This window comes from Zophobas morio, unplaced genomic scaffold (genome assembly GCF_036711695.1).
Source record: "Zophobas morio isolate AGI-343-1 ecotype UQ-CSIRO unplaced genomic scaffold, CSIRO_AGI_Zmor_V1 ptg000021l, whole genome shotgun sequence".
NCBI classification, from domain to species: domain Eukaryota; kingdom Metazoa; phylum Arthropoda; class Insecta; order Coleoptera; family Tenebrionidae; genus Zophobas; species Zophobas morio.
The window spans coordinates 11,682,432-11,703,440 of NW_026972126.1; the positions used below are offsets into that span (position 1 = coordinate 11,682,432).

The 21,009-nt window shown below is 37.5% G+C and overlaps 1 protein-coding gene across 6 annotated transcripts in view; it reads left to right on the top strand.

The window, feature by feature from the left end:
* The first annotated feature begins 469 nt into the window (after nucleotides 1-469).
* The window catches only part of LOC135131978 (divergent protein kinase domain 2A), a 52,341-nt gene continuing 31,801 nt past the window's right edge, over nucleotides 470-21,009 (top strand). For 3 of the 6 annotated variants that reach the window (XM_064059871.1, XM_064059876.1, XM_064059875.1), the window contains exon 1: nucleotides 470-642. The gene's annotated coding sequence lies outside the window, so the exon portion shown is untranslated. Of the gene's footprint in view, nucleotides 643-863; nucleotides 1,001-7,712; nucleotides 7,799-21,009 lie in introns of those variants that run through there. The other 3 variants (XM_064059874.1, XM_064059872.1, XM_064059873.1) reach the window with 3 other exon arrangements.

Below are 21,009 nucleotides of genomic sequence, written 5' to 3' on the forward strand. Positions count from 1 at the left end.
TTTTAGACGACATATACCGTATGATAAAAAAATGTTCGTAAAATTTATCTTAAAACTAATAATGTTGGTATTGCAGCTATTTGACCCTTTGACAGTTTTTTTAACATTAAATTTCAATGGTTCCTAGATGACCTTTTTCGAAATGTATTAATAATTATAAATTATAATAGCTGTTTGAGTTCCTGAAACGTCAGCCCACAAAAACAAACAAGGTGTATTTAGGTAGGTACTTATTAAAAATAATTTGTTCAGAAAACAGTCATCCAAGTCCCCATCTGACGAATTCCCGCACATGCAGCACCCACGCTTTATTTTGAGTCATTCTGTCAATATTGGCCCTTTCAGAACTCCTGGTAGCAAAATCGCAGAATCACTCCTCCAACTTCAACATTTTGGTTTGAAATTTGACTGTCGCCTATCGGTGGCGCCCTCTCCGGCGCGCTCCTGAACCACTCGACGCGTGCGCTTTTTCGGCAAATATCACGAATCTATTGAAGTCGTCTCCTGACTTTCCCGATGATGTGTGGTGTGCATTGTAAATTTTGTAGTTTACTTCATGTTTTGTGTTGGAATTAACTTTAGTTCGGTGTTTTGTCCGAGACCGGAGTGAGGCAGCGTCCCAGCCACATTGACGTACAAGATGTAAGTGCCTGTTTTACGAAATTACTCAATGCAAACAATTCCCGGCCGTGTTCCCACGAAATCGATTGTGTTGTTTGAACCTCCACCGACACTCGAGGCCCGTTTTTCCATTTTCCCCGAAAAGCCCCCCAACGACGAAAACAAATCCCATCGCAGTCGCCTGGGCACGATCGACGGCAGCGTCGATTTAAAAAACGTCACAATCGCTGTCAATTTTTCGGTTCTTATAGGTTAGGTCGATTTATTGTCCTAATCACGCCCTATTTTGCGTAACTGTGGGTGGTTTTGGGTGCGAAAGCGGCCGAAATGGAGTTTTTCTAGTTGTGTGTGAGGCCGTGCTCGCAAGGAAACACTTTACGTAAGTAGTTGCGGTTTGGTGCAGTAACAGCCCCCGTGTCATTATTCTAAAACTGCGCAAATTTCATTGAGGAGTTGTAGTGGTTTTTGGCCGAGTTCCAATCGCGAATAACTCGAGTCAACATGAAATTTCATGTTCCAATCAATAAATACCTCCGAGTGTGTTTTTGGAGGAGTTTACGACGTGATGGAGCTACATCAACGTGGGATTGTGTAATTCGGGATTAATGATCAAAGCGATCTGATTAGTTCAAAGCTTCGAAAATAAAAGGCCGTGTTTGTAGCAGGGGCGGGATTTAGAACCGCGGACTTGCAAGTTTGGTTTGACTTTACACTAGGTGAAGTCTTCCCCTTGCGGGAATCTTTATAGACGTTGCCATTAGGCCCCGTTGTCGCACCCTAAATTTGGGTCCGAGCAACAGCTTGAGAATTTTCCTCGCAGAAAGGGGTCGAAGTTATCAGAGTTGGAAGACCTTTTTGCAGAGTGACAAATCACGGGCTCCGTGAAATTGGTCCAAAATGGCTTGGGTCCTGGACAATTGGGAGCAAAAAATCGTTGTCACGTAATGTAGGTGTAAAACTTTTACAACTCTATTATAACAATTGTAAAATTCACGATTTAACTAATGAGAACATAATCCCAAACCATTAAAATCTTTCACTACGCTTGTTTACTTAAAATTATGTATTTATGGGGCAAATGGAGGTTGGTTGAACCTTATTTATATAGGTTTGTTCAAAAAATTACAATTAATATAAATAAACCGTTCAGGATGTTTTTAGATAAAGGTAGGCCATGTAAATCTAGTAATTTGGTTGGCAACCAATTCCGAATATGCAAAACTCCCTAATGAAAAATTAAGCTTATCATATAAGGTTAAGTTATTTTTAATGTAAGGTTAGAAAAACTGTAACACTGTTACTAATAATTTCACACTTTGTATTTTCTGTTCCACCAAGTACGATTCAAAGCACTGGAAGGAAAAAATTATTATTTCAGTATTTAATAAGCATAGTCAATATAATCACATTTTAAAATTCACATTTGAATAAGTAATAATTAAGTCTTAATTTCAATAATCCGTATCAACATTTTTGATTATGTTATATAATTATTCTTAGCAGTTAACATAAAATACTGAGAAGGAGTAAATAACTGAATAATATATATAAAACTCTAGTAAAGTGTACCTAATTAAAGAATAAATGACGAATTCTGTATACTTATATGATGTTGGAAATTTTTACTTCCCGAGCGTCTCTCGTTTCCGTCTGTCTGTCTGTCTGTCTGTCGTCCCGGATTTTTACTAGGCAGATAATCTCCGAAAGTACTGGACCGATTGTTGTCAAATTTTGTATTTATATTAGGAATATCATGTACATGCTAAAGCGCCAACCAAAATTTGTCTAATCATCCCCACCAATAAAGCGATGACGTCACTTCAAAATTGTACGTAGTAAATGGGTTTTAAATTGTATTAATTAACATAGTCTTACACATGTAGTTTATGATTCCGATTTGAGTTTTTACCCAAAACAAACGCCCAGATTTTTGGAAAAAAAATCGAAATTATAAACCAACATTTTGCAATTTAATTTTGAATCTGCAAAACCGAATGCTTTGAAATCTTGAAAATATTTTAAAGTTATAGGCATGGTAAATTTTTGATCAAAATGTAGTTGCTCATCCTCCCTAAAATATTGATGCTGTCACCTCAAAATATTGCTGAATAAATCCTATCTTAAATGTGACAAATATGATGATTCTATATATGTGATTTGTCACTGAATTAATATTTTTTAGATTTGGGTGACTCAAAAAATGAATGAATGAATGAATTTATTTAATTGAATAAATCAAGAATTGCAAAAATGAATACTTTAAAATCTTGCATGTAACCAAAATATATCTGTTTATTCCCCCTAAGAAAAAATTTTGCTAAATAATGAGTTTTTACTTGTGATTTATCATTGCATTCATATTTTTTAGGTTTATCATTTTCTCAGAGGATATGTCATTTGCCAAAATTAGTCTTATCTTAGCAAGGACTAGCGCCGCCCACCCGCCCTCTATATTCTTAGAATATATGGCATTTGCCAAAATCAGTTTTGTCTTAGCAAGTACTAGCCCCGCCCACCCACCCGCTATTTTCTCAGAGGATTATGTCATTTGCCAAAATCAATCTTATCTTAGCAAGTACTAGCATTTTGGCAAATGACACATTTTAAGAAAATAGAGAGCAGGTGAATGGGGCTAGTAGTTGCTAAGATAAGATTTAATTTGGCAAATCACATATCGTCTGATGAAATAGGGGGCGGGTGGGCGGGCCTAGTACTTGCTAAGGTAAGACTTATTTTGGCAAATAACAGACCCTGTGAGCAAATAGCGGGCGGGTGGGCGGGTTTCTAGTACTTGCTAAGATAAGACTTATTTTGGCAAATAACATACCCTCTGATAAAATAGGGGGCGGGTGGGCGGGGCTAGTAGTTGCTAAGCTAAGACTTATTTTGGCAAATGACATATCCTCTGAGCAAATAGGGGTTGTAAAAACTAAATTTAAAAGGTGTTAAATTGCAAATTTTCATAGGAACGAGTTAAATTCCTAAATCTGATTGAGTGTTTATTTTTTATGTTTCATTCTACTTTAGGAGTGAGATAAGTTGTGTTGAAACAACTTTGGACCAATTTTTTGTACCTTTTTATTGAAATTTTTTGTCATAAAAAAATAAAATTTTCGAATAACAATATCTTTTTTTTCAAAATTACTTTGTCTTTTTTATTTGATATAACCCCTCTAATGTTTTTATTTTTGAAGATAGGTCCTTTGTTCTTTGGGCAAGTTTGTATCGTACTAGAAGATCTATTTGATATTTGATGGTAAACACATTATTATTTAATTCTCACTTTCGGTAACACCGGAAATTACATCAACTTTATATTTTTAAATGGAACACCCAGTACATATTTTAACAAACGAATCGTTTGAATTTTTTACCTCAAAAAGTGAAAAACGACAATTTTCTAAAATTAATGATACAAAGTTTTCAATAGAATCGATGAAAAATTAATATTTCTTTACATCTAGTAGCCTGAAAAATTAACAACCATGTGTTCATTCTCATAGTTTCATCAAATTTAAATAAAAAAAAAGTTTTTTGATCGATAAAAACCATAATTTCCATAATTTTGCTGAACAAATCATATCTTAAATGTGCAAAGTGTGATGGTCCATACTTGTGATTTATCACTGCATTAAAATTTTTAGATTTGCCTATATAGGGTGCCTCAAAAAGATTAATAAAGCAGTCAATTTTTTTTTTTTTTTGAATAAATCGAGAATTGGAAAACTGAATGCTTTGAAATCTTGCAGACGTTTTAAAGTCATTGTAAACATGGTAAATTGTTAATAAAAATAAATCTTTTTATTCCCTCCAAAAAATTGATGACGTTATCTCAAAATTTTGCCGAATAAATTCTACACATAATGTGAAAATATGATGAGTTTTTACGTGTGATTATCATTGCATTCATATTTTTTATTGATCAAATTAAGAACGAGTCACCTCATTTTCCCGAAAATGTGAAAATACAAAAGTCTTTGATAAGAATTATAATAAACATTTTGTCGATTGTAGCTTACTACTTAATAGCTTTGATCTTCTCTTTTGAAAGGACGAACTCGTTCAAATCAAACTAATTATTTCTACGTGACATTCTTCGGATGTATAAACATGGACACTTTCAAGTTGTTTTTTTTATCGAGGATAAGTTAAGGACGTACAGTAATGGAGTCCATTGGGCAATTTGATACTTCCATATTTTCTCGATGTTTGATAACCCGTAGCTAGGGGGAGGCTAGGGGATGCTGGGCCTCCCCGAAATCTAGACAAGTTATAATTAACCAAATGTGGATTACAACATCGAAAATCAAAATAAAATGTAGTGTTTTATTCAATACGCGGAAGTCAGAGCAATAAAAAAGTCTGGACCGTCGGCATTGTGATCCGGTATTTGTCTTTAATTACGAGTACCATAAATGATTTTCCGTTCAGTCTTCAGTCTCGATTATTAAAAAATGTGGATGACATTAACACAAAATTTTGTAATAGAAAAACTCACTTTTAACAAACGGTTAGCACGTTTCTTTACCTTTACTCAAATATTAGATGCATATTTTTATTTTGGCTTATAATGGTTGCCATAGAAAAGAATAAAATTCGCAAAATCAAATCTTTACATTTTTTGAAAAAGCTGGATTTGACAAGCTGTACTTTATGGGTGAGGGAAGTTCTGTCTGTTCTTCGATCAATTTTTTACCTCAAAAAATGAAAAACAACAATTTTCTAAAATTAATAATAAAAAGTTATTCAGTAAAATAGAGAAAAATTAATATTTCTTTATAAAAATCTAGTAGCCCGAAAAATTAACAACCATGTATGTTCATTCTCACAGTTTCAACAAATTTAAATAAGAAATTTTTTTTTGATCGACAAAAATTATTTTTGTTTTAGTTTTGTGTTGTTCGATACATATTTCCGCACGTCAATGAATGCCTTATGTGGCACTTGCTATAATCTCACTCACGCGTTGTTTCAAGAGATCTTTGTCTCTCCATTGATCAAAGTAAACATTATCTTTTATGAAACTCCAAAGGAAATAATCAATGAGGTTCAAATTAGGCGATCTTGGAGGCCATCTTATTAGGCCCCTATTCCCAATCCAACGATCTTGAAACATTTTTCTTAAAGAAGTATCCACATTTCTCATGTTGCCTTCATAAATTGAACATGGGAAATATCTCTGAGCAGGAGCAAATGCCATTTGAGTTAAGCGCTATTATTGATAAAAACTACCGGTATTTTCAACACGTTTTAAGTGCCTGTTCATCGAAAATTGATTATTAAAAAGGTGTGCCCGTTTATTGATTACTGTGGTAGAAAAAAGATACCCCGCCCACCCGCCCTAAACTCCGTCTAATGATCCTTTTCATTTCTCATGAGCTCACGCTTAGCAAAGCGTAGATGCAAATGAAATATTTCTCTAGAAAAAAAACGCCTTTTTGAATTTTTTTTAAATAATAATTATTCATTACTGAAAACACGAATATTGTGAAATTAAACGAATAAGCTCCACCCACTCACCTGTGCTGGCCTAAATGAGTGCTCATTCGTCGTGAAACGAGAGGCGGAGCTTAATTTCAAATGAGGTTTGATTTGTTCCAAGTTCATGCTTAAATATGTTCTCATTTATTGTTGCTGCTATTTGTTCCAAGTGATAACTCTGTGGCTTCTGACTAGATATCAATTGATAACTGGAACGTAACGGCAATACCTATCGATATTAAATTTCACAAGTATTTAATTGGAATGTTCCGATTGTCCTTACTTTACGTAATGACCAGCGGCCACATTGATCTCGGTTATATATAGAATAAACTCCATTCTAATTTAATGTGGGCAGATACCAAACTTTGTTGCTGAACAACGTAAAACTACTGTTCTACGTCAGCGCTACTAAACTAAAAGATAACTAATTAAACAAAACAATGGAAAATTATTTAGCCTTTGAGAGTTGGCCAAGTAACGTTCGTTTGAAATGAGCTACAGTTTGTACTCAGCATGTAAAATACAAGTTAATTATATTTGTAAATAAAATAAATCACGATATCGAAGCCTTTGATGTTCCAAAAGGAAAACATTATTATTTTAAATAAGGCCGGTTTCGTATTAAAGAAAAACAATTGAATCTGATTTTCAGTTTGAAGCTTTTTCGCTCGCCTGTGGCATTGTGTTTTTTGGGGATTAGGCGACTCCCAAGGAGAAAGAGAAGGAAAACAGGAAAAGAAAATGTGGGAAAGATATTCTTTTAAACATAACCAGAACTGGCAGTGCGGTAGAAGGGTGGGTGGATGCTCTGTTGCAAGAAATTTCCTTGCTTTTATTGTTTTTACTTCCCCAGCGACAACGGAGGAAAAGCATTGGAGTGAGACCGTTTCGAACTCCTCGAGGAGTTTTCCGTTTCCTTGGTATTTTTCGGAAACTTACTGTGCTAATTTCCTCAACTATTGAGTCAATTACTTTAAAATTTTAATACTATTTGCTTTAGTGCACATTTAATGTTGTGCTATCAGTTTTTAATGTGTCACTTGATTTAGGTTTCAAAAGTAACAAAATAATCCAAGTCAGAGGGTTGGAAAATCGAAAACAATTCCATTTAGCAAAACCCCGTGTTGTATTTATTTTTCTCTTCCACTTTCGTACAGAATTGTAATAACGTCAATAAAACTTTGCTTGTCGTAATACACAGTCAATTAATTTTAATTTTTACGAGATTAGATTTATCGTGAGCCTGGAAATTTATTTTTAACTTCATTACGTTTAAACCAACTTGGGCTGTTTATTGGCATCAGTGCGAATTTATGTAGACCCTATTATTAAAGTCGGTTGTTAAACAGGGCGGGATTATTTTTGCGGACCTTACACCTCAATTTTCGCAAACCATTAATTTTCTGAACAATTTCGCCCGTGGCGGTGTTTGTTCAGGTAGCACTTAACTGCAAACATTTGACTAATGTTTGATAACTCGGAGACCTACATGATGAATCACAATGCATGAATCATCTTATTATTTTTTTCACAATTCTTATTGCGTACCGTTATCAGTGAGTTTAAAAATAGGTATAAAGAAGAGCGGGTGATACGGTTATATTTAGATTTAGTCAGTGCGAAAATACAGTGAGATTGGGTGCTGCTGGCAGGAGCGTCCCGAAGATCACGTACTGTTTGCTGCTAATGTAAGGTAAATACAAATAGTAACGTTGCTGTTTCCGTGCTGCGTATATTTATCTTGTGGATTGACCTAACTAACGGTTACCTAATCCCGAAATTCGTTTTTTTTTGCTGGAGAAAGGTGGAAAATTCACCGGCGTTGATGCCGATAAAGAAATAAAACAGTTTGAATGTGCGCCGTTGTCGTCAATTAATAAGTAGTAAGTAATTTTACATCTCTTAAATTATTTAACACTTTTTTATTATACAGGGTCCCTAGAATGTATGGAAACGGTTAAATATCTTGATAACCAGTTGTACAAATCAACCGAAATTAGATATGGTTGGTACAAGAAGTTGTGCTCTAATCATTCGCCAAAAAAATTTTTTTTGCTTCATTTGTTTTTGAGATGCAAGGCCAACTTGATTTTTTTAAATGGCACTACCATATAATTAATGCATTTTTTGAATAGAGCTTCTCTTTCTGAATTCAACAAGTATTAAACCCTCCTTGGATTAAAAATGATTTATTTATGAGAAGTAATATATTTAATTGAATTTACAAAAATTCATCCATCGGAGTAACATACCATGTCTTCTTGTACCATGGGTGGGGCTAAATTTAAATTTTTCCTAGAGTTTTTTTTATAGGCAAGCAATAGCCCCGCCCACCCACCCTGTCTTCATTCTGGTGACCACCCTTAATAATGTTAATTATTGACAAGATTATTGTCTTATTAAAATCTTCTTGTGTTAAATCGTTGGTGAGAAAACAGGTAAATTGTTATTTTCCTTCTATAAATTATTCGATGTACATCTTATATTTCAAAAGTTTTTTCTTCGTTTATAGTGATAGTGATGGTGATGTTTTATTCGCCATATTGCACATACAACATACGTTAATGGCATGCCAGATAAAAATACAAAAAAATAGAATGTGTAATAAGGAAATTATAAAATACAAGTCTAAATAGTCTAAACCAACTAAAATTTTGAACAGTTTGTCATTAAGTTTTATCTAAATTTCAACTATTTTTTTTTCTTTTAAACAATGAATTTCGTCGTCATCTGCAATAAATTTTGGTAGTACTATTTTTTTTTATAAAACTAATTATCGAAAAGGAGGCGGGTGGGTGGGCGCGGTTTATAATATGTTATCCGTTTCTATACATTTTAGCGACCTGTATATTATATTTATATATTTCTTAACATGACCTGAATATGGGTTGTTTGTGTTTGAACTTAGAAAGATAGGTCATGTTATGTCAACAAGAATTAAACCCTTGTTGGATTTAAAATGATTTATTTATGAGAAGTAACATATTTAATTGAATTTACAAAAATTTATCCACCGGAGTAACATACCATGTCTTCTTGTACCATGGGTGGCGGTAAATTTAACTTTTTCCTAGAAACTTTTTTTTGTAGGAAAGCAATAGCCCCGCCCACCCACCCCTTCTTCATTCTGGTGACCACCCTTAATAATGTTAATTATTGACATTGTTATTGTCTTATTAAAATCTTCTTCTTTTAACCCTTTGGTGAGAAAACAGATAAATTGTTATTTTCCTTCTATAAATTATTCGATGTACACCTTATATTTGAAGAGTTTTTTCTTCGTTTATAGTGATAGTGATGTTTTATTCGCCATATTACGTATAGAACATACGTTAATGGCATGTCAGATAAAAATACAAAAAATAGAATGTGCAATAAGGAAAATATAAAATACAAGTGTCAGTAGTCTAAACCAACCAAAATTTTGGACAGTTGGTCATTCATTTTTAAATTCCCTAAATTTCAACATTTTTTTTTTTCTTTTAATCAATAAATTTCGTCGTCTTTCTGCTGCAATAAATTTTGGTAGTACTATTTTTTTTATAAAATTAATCACCGAAATGGAGGCGGGTGGGTGGGCAGGGTTTATAATACATATGTTCTTCTGGAGAGTGGCAGTGATAGAAACTAGCCAAAAAAAAGCGCTAATCGTAACTTTTTTGTTGTACTATTTGTTACAAGAATTTATTTCTTATTTTAGAAGAAAAATAAATGAGTGAAGAGGGGGTGGGTGGGCGGGGCTAAGTTTAACTTTTTCCTATAGAGTTTTTTATAGGCAAGCAATAGCCCCGCCCACTCACTCCCTCTTCATTCTGGTGACTACCCTTAATAATGTTAATTCTTGACAATATTGTTGTCTTATTGAAATCTTCGGCAAATCTGTTCAACCGTTGGTGAGAAAACAGATAAATTGTTATTTTCCTTCTATAAATTATTCGATGTACACCTTATATTTGAAGAGTTTTTTCTTCGTTTATAGTGATCGTGATGTTTTATTCGCCATATTACGTATAAAACATACGTTAATGGCATGTCAAATAAAAATACAAGAAATAGAATGTGTAATAAGGAAAATATAAAATACAAGTGTCAATAGTCTAAACCAACCAAAATTTTGGACAGTTTGTCATTCATTTTTAAATTCCCTAAATTTCAACAATTTTTTTTTTCTTTTATCAATAAATTTCGTCGTCTTTTTGCTGCAATAAATTTTGGTGGTACTATTTTTTTAATAAAATTAATCACCGAAATGGAGGCGGGTGGGTGGGCGGGGTTTATAATACATATGTTCTAATGGAGAGTGGGAGTGATAGAAACTAGCCAAAAAAAAGCACCAATCGTAAATTTTTTGTTGTACTATTTGTTACAAGAATTTATTTCTTATTTTAGAAGAAAAATAAATGAGAGAAGAGGAGGTGGGTGGGTGGGGCTAAGTTTAACTTTTTCCTATAGAGTTTTTTATAGGCAAGCAATAGCCCCGCTCACCCACCCCCTCTTCATTCTGGTGACTATCCTTAATAATGTTAATTCTTGACAATATAATTGTCATTAAAATCTTCGGCAAATCTGTTCAACCGTTGGTGAGAAAACAGATAAATTGTTATTTTCCTTTTATAAATTATTCGATGTACACCTAATATTTGAAGAATTTTTTTCTTCGTTTATACAGGGTGTTATTGAAAGGTACGTACAACAAAATAGACAGTTCTTCGCGAAGTCTAAGTAGTCGGAAAAACTTATTTTGTGTTATCAAAATTATAACGGGAAAATTAACCCTTATCCAACCTTTTTAGACGCTACTAAAGGATAGATAGGTAAAATTAATTTATTTTAGTAAATCCTAGCAACGGTAACAATAAAACTTTTGTCAAGACTAAATGTTGCTACAGAAACGAAAGATGATCTTTTTATCAGAGGCGTACAACGAATTTGGACATAAACTTTAATAATTTTTATCTCTAAAAGGAGAACACTTTTACCTGAACTTTTTTTAACTTTTAGCAGTTACACTTCGAGACCAATTGCCGATTTTATTTTGTACGTACCTTTCAATAACAGGCTGTAGTGATAGCTATGTTTTATTTGCTATATTACGTATAGAACATACGTTAATGGCATGTCAGATAAAAATATAAAAAATAGAATGTGTAATAAGGAAAATATAAAATACAAGTGTCAATAGTCTAAACCAACCAAAATTTTGGACAGTTTGTTATTCATTTTTAAATTCCCTAGTTTTCAACAATTTTTTTTCTTTTAATCAATAAATTTCGTCGTCTTTCTGCTGCAATAAATTTTGGTAATACTACTTTTTTGATAAAATTAATCACCGAAATGGAGGCAGGTGGGTGTGCGGGGTTTATAATACATATGTTCTTATGGAGAGTGGGAGTGATAGAAACTAGCCAAAAAATCGTAACTTTTTTGTTGTACTATTTGTTACAAGAATGTATTTCTTATTTTAGAAGAAAAATAAATGAGAGAAGATAGGGTGGGTGGGCGGGGCTAAGTTTAACTTTTTCCTATAGAGTTTTTTATAGGCAAGCAATAGCCCCGCCCACCCACCCCCTCTTCATTCTGGTGACTACCGTTAATAATGTTAATTCTTGACAATATTATTGTCTTATTGAAATCTTCGGCAAATCTGTTCAACCGTTGGTGAGAAAATAGGTAAATTGTTATTTTCCTTCTATAAATTATTCGATGTACACCTTATATTTGAAGAGTTTTTTCTTCGTTTATAGTGATAGTGTTGTTTTATTCGCCATATTACGTATAGAACATACGTTAATGGCATGTCAGATAAAAATACAAAAAGTAGAATGTGTAATAAGGAAAGTATAAAATACAAATAAACCAACCAAAATTTTGGACAGTTTGTCATTCATTTTTAAATTCCCAAAATTTCAACTATTTTTTTTCTTTTAATCAATAAATTTCGTTGTCTTGCTGCTGCAATAAATTTTGGTAGTACTATTTTTTTAATAAAATTAATCACCGAAATGGAGGCGGGTGGGTGGGCGGGGTTTATAATACATATGTTCTTCTGGAGAGTGGGAGTGATAGAAACTAGCCAAAAAAAAGCACTAATCGTAACTTTTTTGTTGTACTATTTGTTACAAGAATTTATTTCTTATTTTAGAAGAAAAATAAATGAAAGAAGAGGGGTGGGTGGGCGCGGCTAAGTTTAACTTTTTCCTAAAGAGTTCTATAGGCAAGCAGAATTTTTTTTTTAACTTAGTAACAACTTTCGGCGAAACACTCTTTTATGATTCCCACTTTTAGGTCGTCAATTGTGTATCCACAGATTGTTTAAAAATAGTGCTTTTGTAAGTTGGGAACACGAAATAATTTGAAGGCGATCAGGTGGTCGAGGTGGGTAGATATGGTCGGTGTGACTATATATATATTGGACTTGGACTTGTAGAAGGATAATTATGACGAATTCTAACTTCATGTCCTAGGCTACGAAAATATAGGTTTCACGTTTGCGTAGATGTACTCTCTGAATATATTAATAACAATTAAACCATGATTGTCGAGCTTTGTATTGTTAAATAGAAGTAGTAATTTCATTATTAGCATTTTTTTACGCAACCCGTTTATACACCTTTCTAGACGTTCGTTTTTTAAACACCCGCTCCGCTTGTCATTAAATGAGCTCGTGACTAAAGAGGCGATTATGAAACTTGTTATCTAATATATTATTATTATAAATTTAGTTACGCTTGTTGCCGGGTTTAAATATTGTGTCAATTTACGTTTTTAAACCTCTAGTAGGGCACTTAGACTTTTAATTATTGCAGGAATGTGGTGTAAAGTTGCCGACATTAAAATTACTTAAAGTACGCTAAATATTTCGAGCGGAATGTATAAAATAAATTAACCAAGCGTTTAAAATTGCTTAAAACTGATTGTATGAAGACAGATCTGCGAATTAAACACAAGTAGTGTGAAACATGACTTGTTTATTCACTTAGTTTTTTTTTAAGAAAACAAGGTAAAATATGCCCCAAATAAATGTAACGAGTTTAGAACTAAAGCAGTTTTGGTCTTAAGAACGATAAAATTAAAACAAATTTGAAGTTTCAGTCAGACTGTGCAGAGATTGTTTTAACATTACTATTACATTACTTGTATATAATTGTTTTTAAATTCGACATTAATTTGACTAATTGTCAGAGTTCCAAGCGTATTTTAATGACAACATGAACGTCAACGGGAGTATCAGAATGATATAATTTATCGGATTGGGAAAATAATGATGCATTGTGATTCATAATTAAATTCATCAGTTAAAGCAGTTGAAACAAAGCAAAGCTTTACTAAAAATCTAGGATTTAACTATAGATTATCAATGCGATCAATCAATTGTATCCAGTTCTTTTCATATTTACGTTCAGAAGAGAAAATAAATTGTGATTCTCGTTTTCATTTTTAAAATAATGCTCTAAGCGGCACCATCGCCTGGCCGTGCCAATGCAGAGGCTTCGTCGTCGAGTTTCCCTTTCGTTATTTATCAGTGTGGATGGTCAAAACAACTGTGAAACATGGTCCATTCGACTAAAACCCCCAAATAAAAATAACTTATTTTAAGTGCCTTTAGTGGGATGACAGCGTCGAAGAACTTAATTTCCTAAATTTCATTGTATAAACGCTTCATGATGTTTTTAGACCAAAATAAGGCCCTGTTTGGTACTTTCATATTTTCTCGATATTTCATAACCCCTAGAGAAGTTATAATTAACCCAATGTGAGTTACAACATCGAAAATCAGAATAAAATGTAGTCCTTTATTCAATAAGCGGAAGTCACAGTAATAAAAAAGTCTGAACCGTCGGCATTGTGATCCGGTTATTGCAATTCGTAGAAAATATTTTTTAGTTTAGTTTCTGTTTCACTCTTACGTCTACAGGTTGATAAGTGTTATCACTATTTGTCTTAAGTTACGTGTACCATAAATTATTTTCAGTTCAGTCTTCAGTCGTACCTCTGTTATTACATACGACAGACCTCATTAAATTAATCTTCGACCAATTTTTTCTTGTAACAAAATAATTTTCGACATTTTAAATTTTAATGACAGAAGTCAGAAATGTTGCAACTCGATAATATGATTTTTAAATAACAATAAATGTGGCCATTGCGTGGTTCACTTTTGTCTAAAAAGATCCAGAACGGTTTATACATAGTTGTTCATCTCTACACTATTTTCCTGTAATTATTTAAAAATTTAATATTGACACTACGAGACAAGTTCGTGCATAAAACCTCAACATTTCGTTACTGCGGTATTTGCACTCTACAAGAAAAACAAACCTGATGGCAGAAACACCGAGCTTTACCTTACCCCCTAATGCAAGGTAAATAAATGCAAATCAGTGGCGTTTTCGTGATGCACGTATTGATTTTGTGCATTGACCTGACCAACCACCACCGAAATACCTTCCCCCAGAAACAAGCAAGTTTTTGCAGGTGTTGACGCGAGGAAAACTGCGTGTTATTGTTGGAAAGCATCTCTTTTTTCGGGGTGCGCTCGCTGCTAGCCCGAGGCACGCAGCAGGGCCGTATTCTGAATGAGGGACGCTAGGAGATCGATAAATAAACCACGCCCGCCCACTATTCCGAGTATAGTTTTATAATAAAGAGGCATCTACTGTCTGCATTAACATTCCGACTTAATGAACTTTCACCGAAATAACTCAGGGGTTGGTGGGAATTCAATTATGATCGGTCAGGAGGTAGAGGTAGAGGTGGAGTCTGCATAGATCGCACGAGGTTGCGGTGCCGGAGGATTCCGTCAAGGCGGCAAATATAATTGTGAGATTTGGCGCTCGTGTAACGATTGGCATAGCGAGAGCTGAGGTGGTGTTGTGAGTGTCTGATTTCGTGTTTCGCGGCGTTTTACAGCTTGTAGAATTTGAAAATGTAACGTCTTCTTTTTCGTACGTCGTTTGAAAATTGTGTTTTTTAATTTCGTTCATCGCGTCAAAATTTGGAGAAATTTGCAGTGAAAGTTTCCCATTTAGTACATTAATGTTTAATGTTGAAAAATCGTGTGCTGCCGAACTTGTATGAACAGGTGAGAACAAGTGTCGGTATATTTCATTCGTCACGTCTCTTAATACCACGCCTTTTTGTGTTTAAACCGATCATGTTTAAGAAACTTATAGTTATGCGATTATGCAGGTGCATAATTTACTACAAAACAATAAATTAATTTTGTGTGTTTGTGCGGGAATTAACTTTCACGATTTGTAAGCAGCGAAGTGCACGTGATCGCTCCATCTGTTCGGTAAACGGACAGTAAAACGAAATTTTTGATTCGGTATTTGAACTTAAACAAATCCTTTGATCAAAACTATAATAACTGAATTTGGTATCTTTAGGTATTTGTATTTCAGTATATATGTCTATCGTATTCGCTAGAAGTAGTAGTCTTTTCCTCAACGAGATTTTTTTTGCGCAATAATATTGCCAGTTTAATATTTGAATTTGACTATAAACCTATCACAGAAGAAGATTTTTTCGTATATTCTTCGAAACGGAGCTTAAGAGTTGTTCTTCTACTCGTCTATACATTGGAAATATATACGAATCGTTCTGTTTCTGTTGAATGAATCCTGTGCAAAATCGATGTTTCCTTATACATATTGTTACGAAATACACCCTTACGCCGCCCCAGTACGACGCCTACGGCGGTCGAGAGCCTTCTGGACGTACGCACGGCGCTGATGGGTGAATCATCGCTGTTGACGGCCGAGAGGCGGGCGCATAAAGACAGGTCTGGAGCGTCTCGAAGCGGCGTCCAGGGGAGTCTCGAAGCGGAGTCGCGATGGATGTTCGTGAAGGATCTCGATCAGAGACTATGGGTTTAAATAGAGGCGACCGTAGGTAATGGATTCATTCATCCAGTGAAGACAGTCGAGAGCGCCGGAATAATTTCTGTACATATTCGTTGCAATAGATAGTGTTGTAATTCGACCTGAAGAAATAAATTTTTGAGTTTTACCAACGCCCGATTTATTATTCGTCCGTCAATCGTAACACTGGTGTCAGAAGTGGGATTAATTGTGAAATAAATCGGGATTCGAATTTGGTTGGTGCTACTAGGGGAGACCGGAACAAAGTGAACTTTCGAGAAAATTCTCTCCCGCGGTAAGAGTGGAATAACGGAATTAGACTTTCATCACCTGACATTGGCTTCGAGAATTGACATCTGTCAAGGCTCTAGAAGTTTCTAGAAGAAAATTTTATGCCGACTACCACAAGAGCGCAAACAGCCAACATGGAGGAACAACTGACAAAAATGATGAAAATGTTGAGCGAAAATCAAAGAATAATGGAAGAAAGTAGAAAAGAAGATCGAAGAATAATGGAAGAAAATAGAAAAGAAGATCGCAGAATAATGGAAGAAAATCAAAGAATAATGGAAGAAAGTAGAAAAGAAGATCGAAGAATAATGGAAGAAAATAGAAAAGAAGATCGCAGAATAATGGAAGAAAATCAAAGAATAATGGAAGAAAATTTAAAAGCTATGCAAACTACACTTTTGAACAGCCGAAGCGAAATCCTCCAAGTCGTGCGAAATGAAGTGGACGAGGTGAGAAATGAAATGGAAAACAAGATCAAGGAGCTCGAAGAAAGGTTGCAAACACCACGACCTACAATTGCGACCCCTGCAGAATTCAGTCCGGTGAGAGTTCAACCCCCTATTTTCGATGGGCAGACGTCGTGGACTACTTATAAGAAGCAATTTGAAGCTGCGGCCTTGTCGAATAGCTGGAATGACCAACAGAAAGCGACCGCTTTGGTAGTAGCACTACGAGGTGCGGCCCTGGAGATTCTACAGACATTATCAGAAGAGAACCAGAAGGACTATACCGCTTTGACGACCGCCCTCGAACTCAGATTTGGAGATGAACACCTCCGGCAAGTTTTCGTAGCGCAGCTTAAATCTAGGATTCAGAAGAGTAGTGAATCTCTTCAGGAGTTTGCGGCTGATGTTAAACGTTTGGTACACCTCGCCTATCCTGAAGCTCCGCAAGACTTCCAAGACAGACTGGCAGCAGAAACCTTCGTAAACGGCGTAAGAGATAGTGAGGTAAGAAGAGTCCTGCAAATCTCCGGGTTCAAGAAACCATCCGAGGCGCTGATTCGAGCGTTAGAAGTGGACGCCGCATACAACAGCTCACCTCGTTCCAACGTTAAGATACGAGGCATTGGGGTTGAGGGCGAAGTAAACCCTATTCAAGAGAGTCTCGACAAAATGAGCGAGAACTTTGAGAAACTCGCCCGCGAAATAATTGCCGAAATCAAGACGGGCAGTTCTAGACAACATGGAGGGCGCCTAGAATGTTACAGGTGTGGGCGTCAAGGGCATGTTAGGAGGGATTGCCGTGTTAGATCGCCAGCGCCGATGAGGAGATCGCAGCCGCGACCTCCTCTACATCAGGAGCAGGAAAACTAAAGGCAGTCGGTATCTCGGGGCGCGTACTGGCTGCTAAAAGAGAAGCCCCAACAACTGTAATGGTTAGAAGTATCGCGGGGAGCGTCGACAGTCCGACAATCAGCGGAAAAATCAATGGACGGGAATCGAAGATCATCATCGACACAGGAGCCGAAGTGTCCCTTGCACGCAGATCCAGGTTACAAAATTGCCAAATTAAATCAGTATATACCGCCACGAATGTAAAGACGGTGACAGGAGAAACAACACCGGTTCTGGGTACAGCGGTGGTGAATGTAGAGCTCGGTCGACTCCGAATAAGGCATGAAGTTCTGGTGGCGGAAATCGCTGACGATTTCATTCTGGGTATGGACCTAATCAGCCGGTATGGTTTAATGATCGACCCAGAACAGAAAATTCTGCGTTTCGGAGCCGAAGAATTTGTGTTGGGACGTCCGAATGTGGAAGCTGCAACAGTCAGACTAGTGGTCTGTCAGACAACGAAGGTAGATGGTAATGCAGAAGTCATCGTCCCCGCCAGAGTAGAGACGAACCCCGGATACAGTTTGGGGATGGTGCAGCCGGCACATGACTCGACCCACAAGCTCCTGATCGCGAGCACCCTAGTCAAAACCGATCGTGACATACCCTTACGTGTGGCAAACGTGTTTCCCAATGCAGTCAATATTAGAAAAGGGGAGATTATCGGAATGTGTGAGCCAGTCGCCCGAGTATTGAACTGCGAGGAAGAAGACGTTGAGAATGAGTCTAAGGAAGGGGATACCAAAGGCTTGGAGGTCAACTGGGACCAGCTGTCTGCTCGTGAGAGAAAACTGGCCAAAGGACTCATTCGTAGGCACCGTAATGTCTTCGCCTCAGAGGAGGAACCATTCGGGAAGACCAACATCGTAGAACACCGAATAAACACTGGTGACACGCAACCGATCCGTCAGGCTCCTCGAAGACTACCCCTAGCCAAACAAGAAGAAGCTACAAGACTCGTGGACAACATGTTGAGAGATGGGGTAATTGAAGAATCCAACAGCGCGTGGTCATCTCCAGTAGTCTTGGTTACCAAGAAGGACGGGACTACCCGATTTTGCGTCGATTACAGGAAACTGAACGACGTCACGAAGAAAGACAGTTACCCCCTTCCTCGAATAGACGATACCTTGACGACCTTATCCGGCTCGGCGTGGTTTTCGACCTTGGACTTGAAGAGTGGCTACTGGCAAGTAGGCTTGCACCCGGACGACAAAGAAAAGACTGCGTTCTCCACCGGAAGTGGCCTCTATCACTTCACCGTTATGCCCTTCGGGTTATGTAATGCGCCAGCAACATTCGAGCGGCTGATGGAGATGGTGCTAAAAGGACTGACATGGAAGACCTGCCTGGTATACCTCGACGACGTCATGATTATGGGCAAAACGTTTGACGACCATCTGAAGAATCTCGAGGAGGTGCTAGAACGAATGGAAAAGGCTCGTTTGAAACTAAATCCCAAGAAATGCTCGCTCTTCCAGAAAAGAGTCGAATTCCTGGGCCATATCGTGTCGGAGAAAGGAATAGAAACCAACCCGACGAAAGTTCTTGCTATCCGGGATTGGCCCATACCAAGAGACAAGCATGAACTACGAAGCTTCTTGGGACTCTGCACATATTACCGACGATTTGTAGAAGGGTATGCCGACATCGCAGCACCGTTACACCAACTGACGGAGCAGAAGGCGACTTTCAAGTGGAGCAGTACATGTGAGATGGCCTTTAAGAGACTGAAGACGGCTTTGTGCACCAGCCCCATTTTGGCTTACCCCAGGGACAAAGGAAGGTTCGTCCTCGATACCGATGCGAGTAACTCGGGAGTTGGGGCCGTATTGTCGCAGATACAAGATGGGGAGGAAAGGGTTATCGAATATTTTAGTAAATTACATTCCAAACCAGAGAGAAATTACTGTGCCACAAGGAAGGAACTGCTAGCCATTGTCAAAGCCGTCAACCACTTCCACAAGTATCTATACGGACAGGAGTTTCTGATCAGGACCGACCACGCTGCCCTCTCGTGGCTACTGCAGATAAAGAATCCCGAGGGCCAAGTAGCGCGTTGGCTGGAACGACTACAGCAGTACCACTTTAGGATCAAACACCGAGCGGGTCGACTTCACAACAACGCTGACGCTTTGTCAAGGCGTCCGTGTGGAGAGTGCAAGCACTGCGACAGGATCGACGCGGAAGAAGGGAACCTGCCCGTTCGTCGGACGATTTTTGAGCAAGATGAAGAATGGACAACGGCGCGGTTAAAGCGTGAGCAAGAAGCAGACGACATAATCGGACCAATACTAAAGTGGAAGGAGGAAGGAGTCGAACGACCCGACTGGGCAGAATTGTCCGACCAATCCCCCAGTTTGAAGGCATTATGGGCCCAATGGGATTCCTTGGTCATGGAAAATGGGCTCTTGAAGCGAAAGTGGGAGAGTCCTGATGGGCGTACCTCTAAGACGATGCTGGTCCTCCCCAAGGTAAAGGTTTCCAAGGTCTTAGAGGAAGTTCATGCCGGAACATCTGGAGCCCACTTCGGAGTGAACAAAACTTTGTCGAAAATCCGGGAGAGGTTTTATTGGGTAGGTCATCGTGACGATGTCGAAAGTTGGTGTCGCAAGTGTACGACGTGTGCGGCCAGCCAAGGTCCTCATACCAGGGCGAGGGGAAAGATGAAGAAATATAATGTTGGGGCACCTTTCGAAAGAATCGCCATCGATGTGGCCGGTCCGTTCCCTGTAACAAACGACGGCAACAAGTTTATCCTGGTGGCTAGCGACTACTTCAGCAAGTGGCCAGATGCCTATGCCATTCCAAATCAGGAAGCCGTCACGGTCGCGAAAGTACTGGTTGACAATTGGATCAGTAGGTTTGGCGTCCCCTTGGAACTTCACTCAGACCAGGGACGCAATTTCGAATCCAACGTCTTCCAAAGAGTGATGCAGCTACTGGGAATACGTAAGACAAGGACAACGCCACTACACCCACAGTCCGACGGCATGGTGGAAAGGTTCAATCGGACTATGGAGCAACACCTTTCGAAAGTGGTAGAAGAGCACCAAAGGGATTGGGACCAGCACCTTCCACTATTCCTGCTGGCCTACCGCGCAGCTATCCACGACACCACGGGCCAAACACCTGCTCACGTTGTATTTGGGAAGGAACTGCGGCTGCCCTGTGACCTAGTCTTTGGATTGCCATCCGAAGAACCGATGGAAGTACGTGACTACGTGGACGAACTGAAAGAGAAGTTGGTCAACGTACATGAACTAGTGAGGGGCCGGATCAAGATTGCCAGTGACCGAATGAAGACCCGTTATGATGTGAAGGCCAACTGTGGCGGATTCCAGGAAGATGACTTAGTGTGGCTGTATAACCCCCGACGGAAGAAGGGACGTTGCCCAAAACTGGCTCCTGAC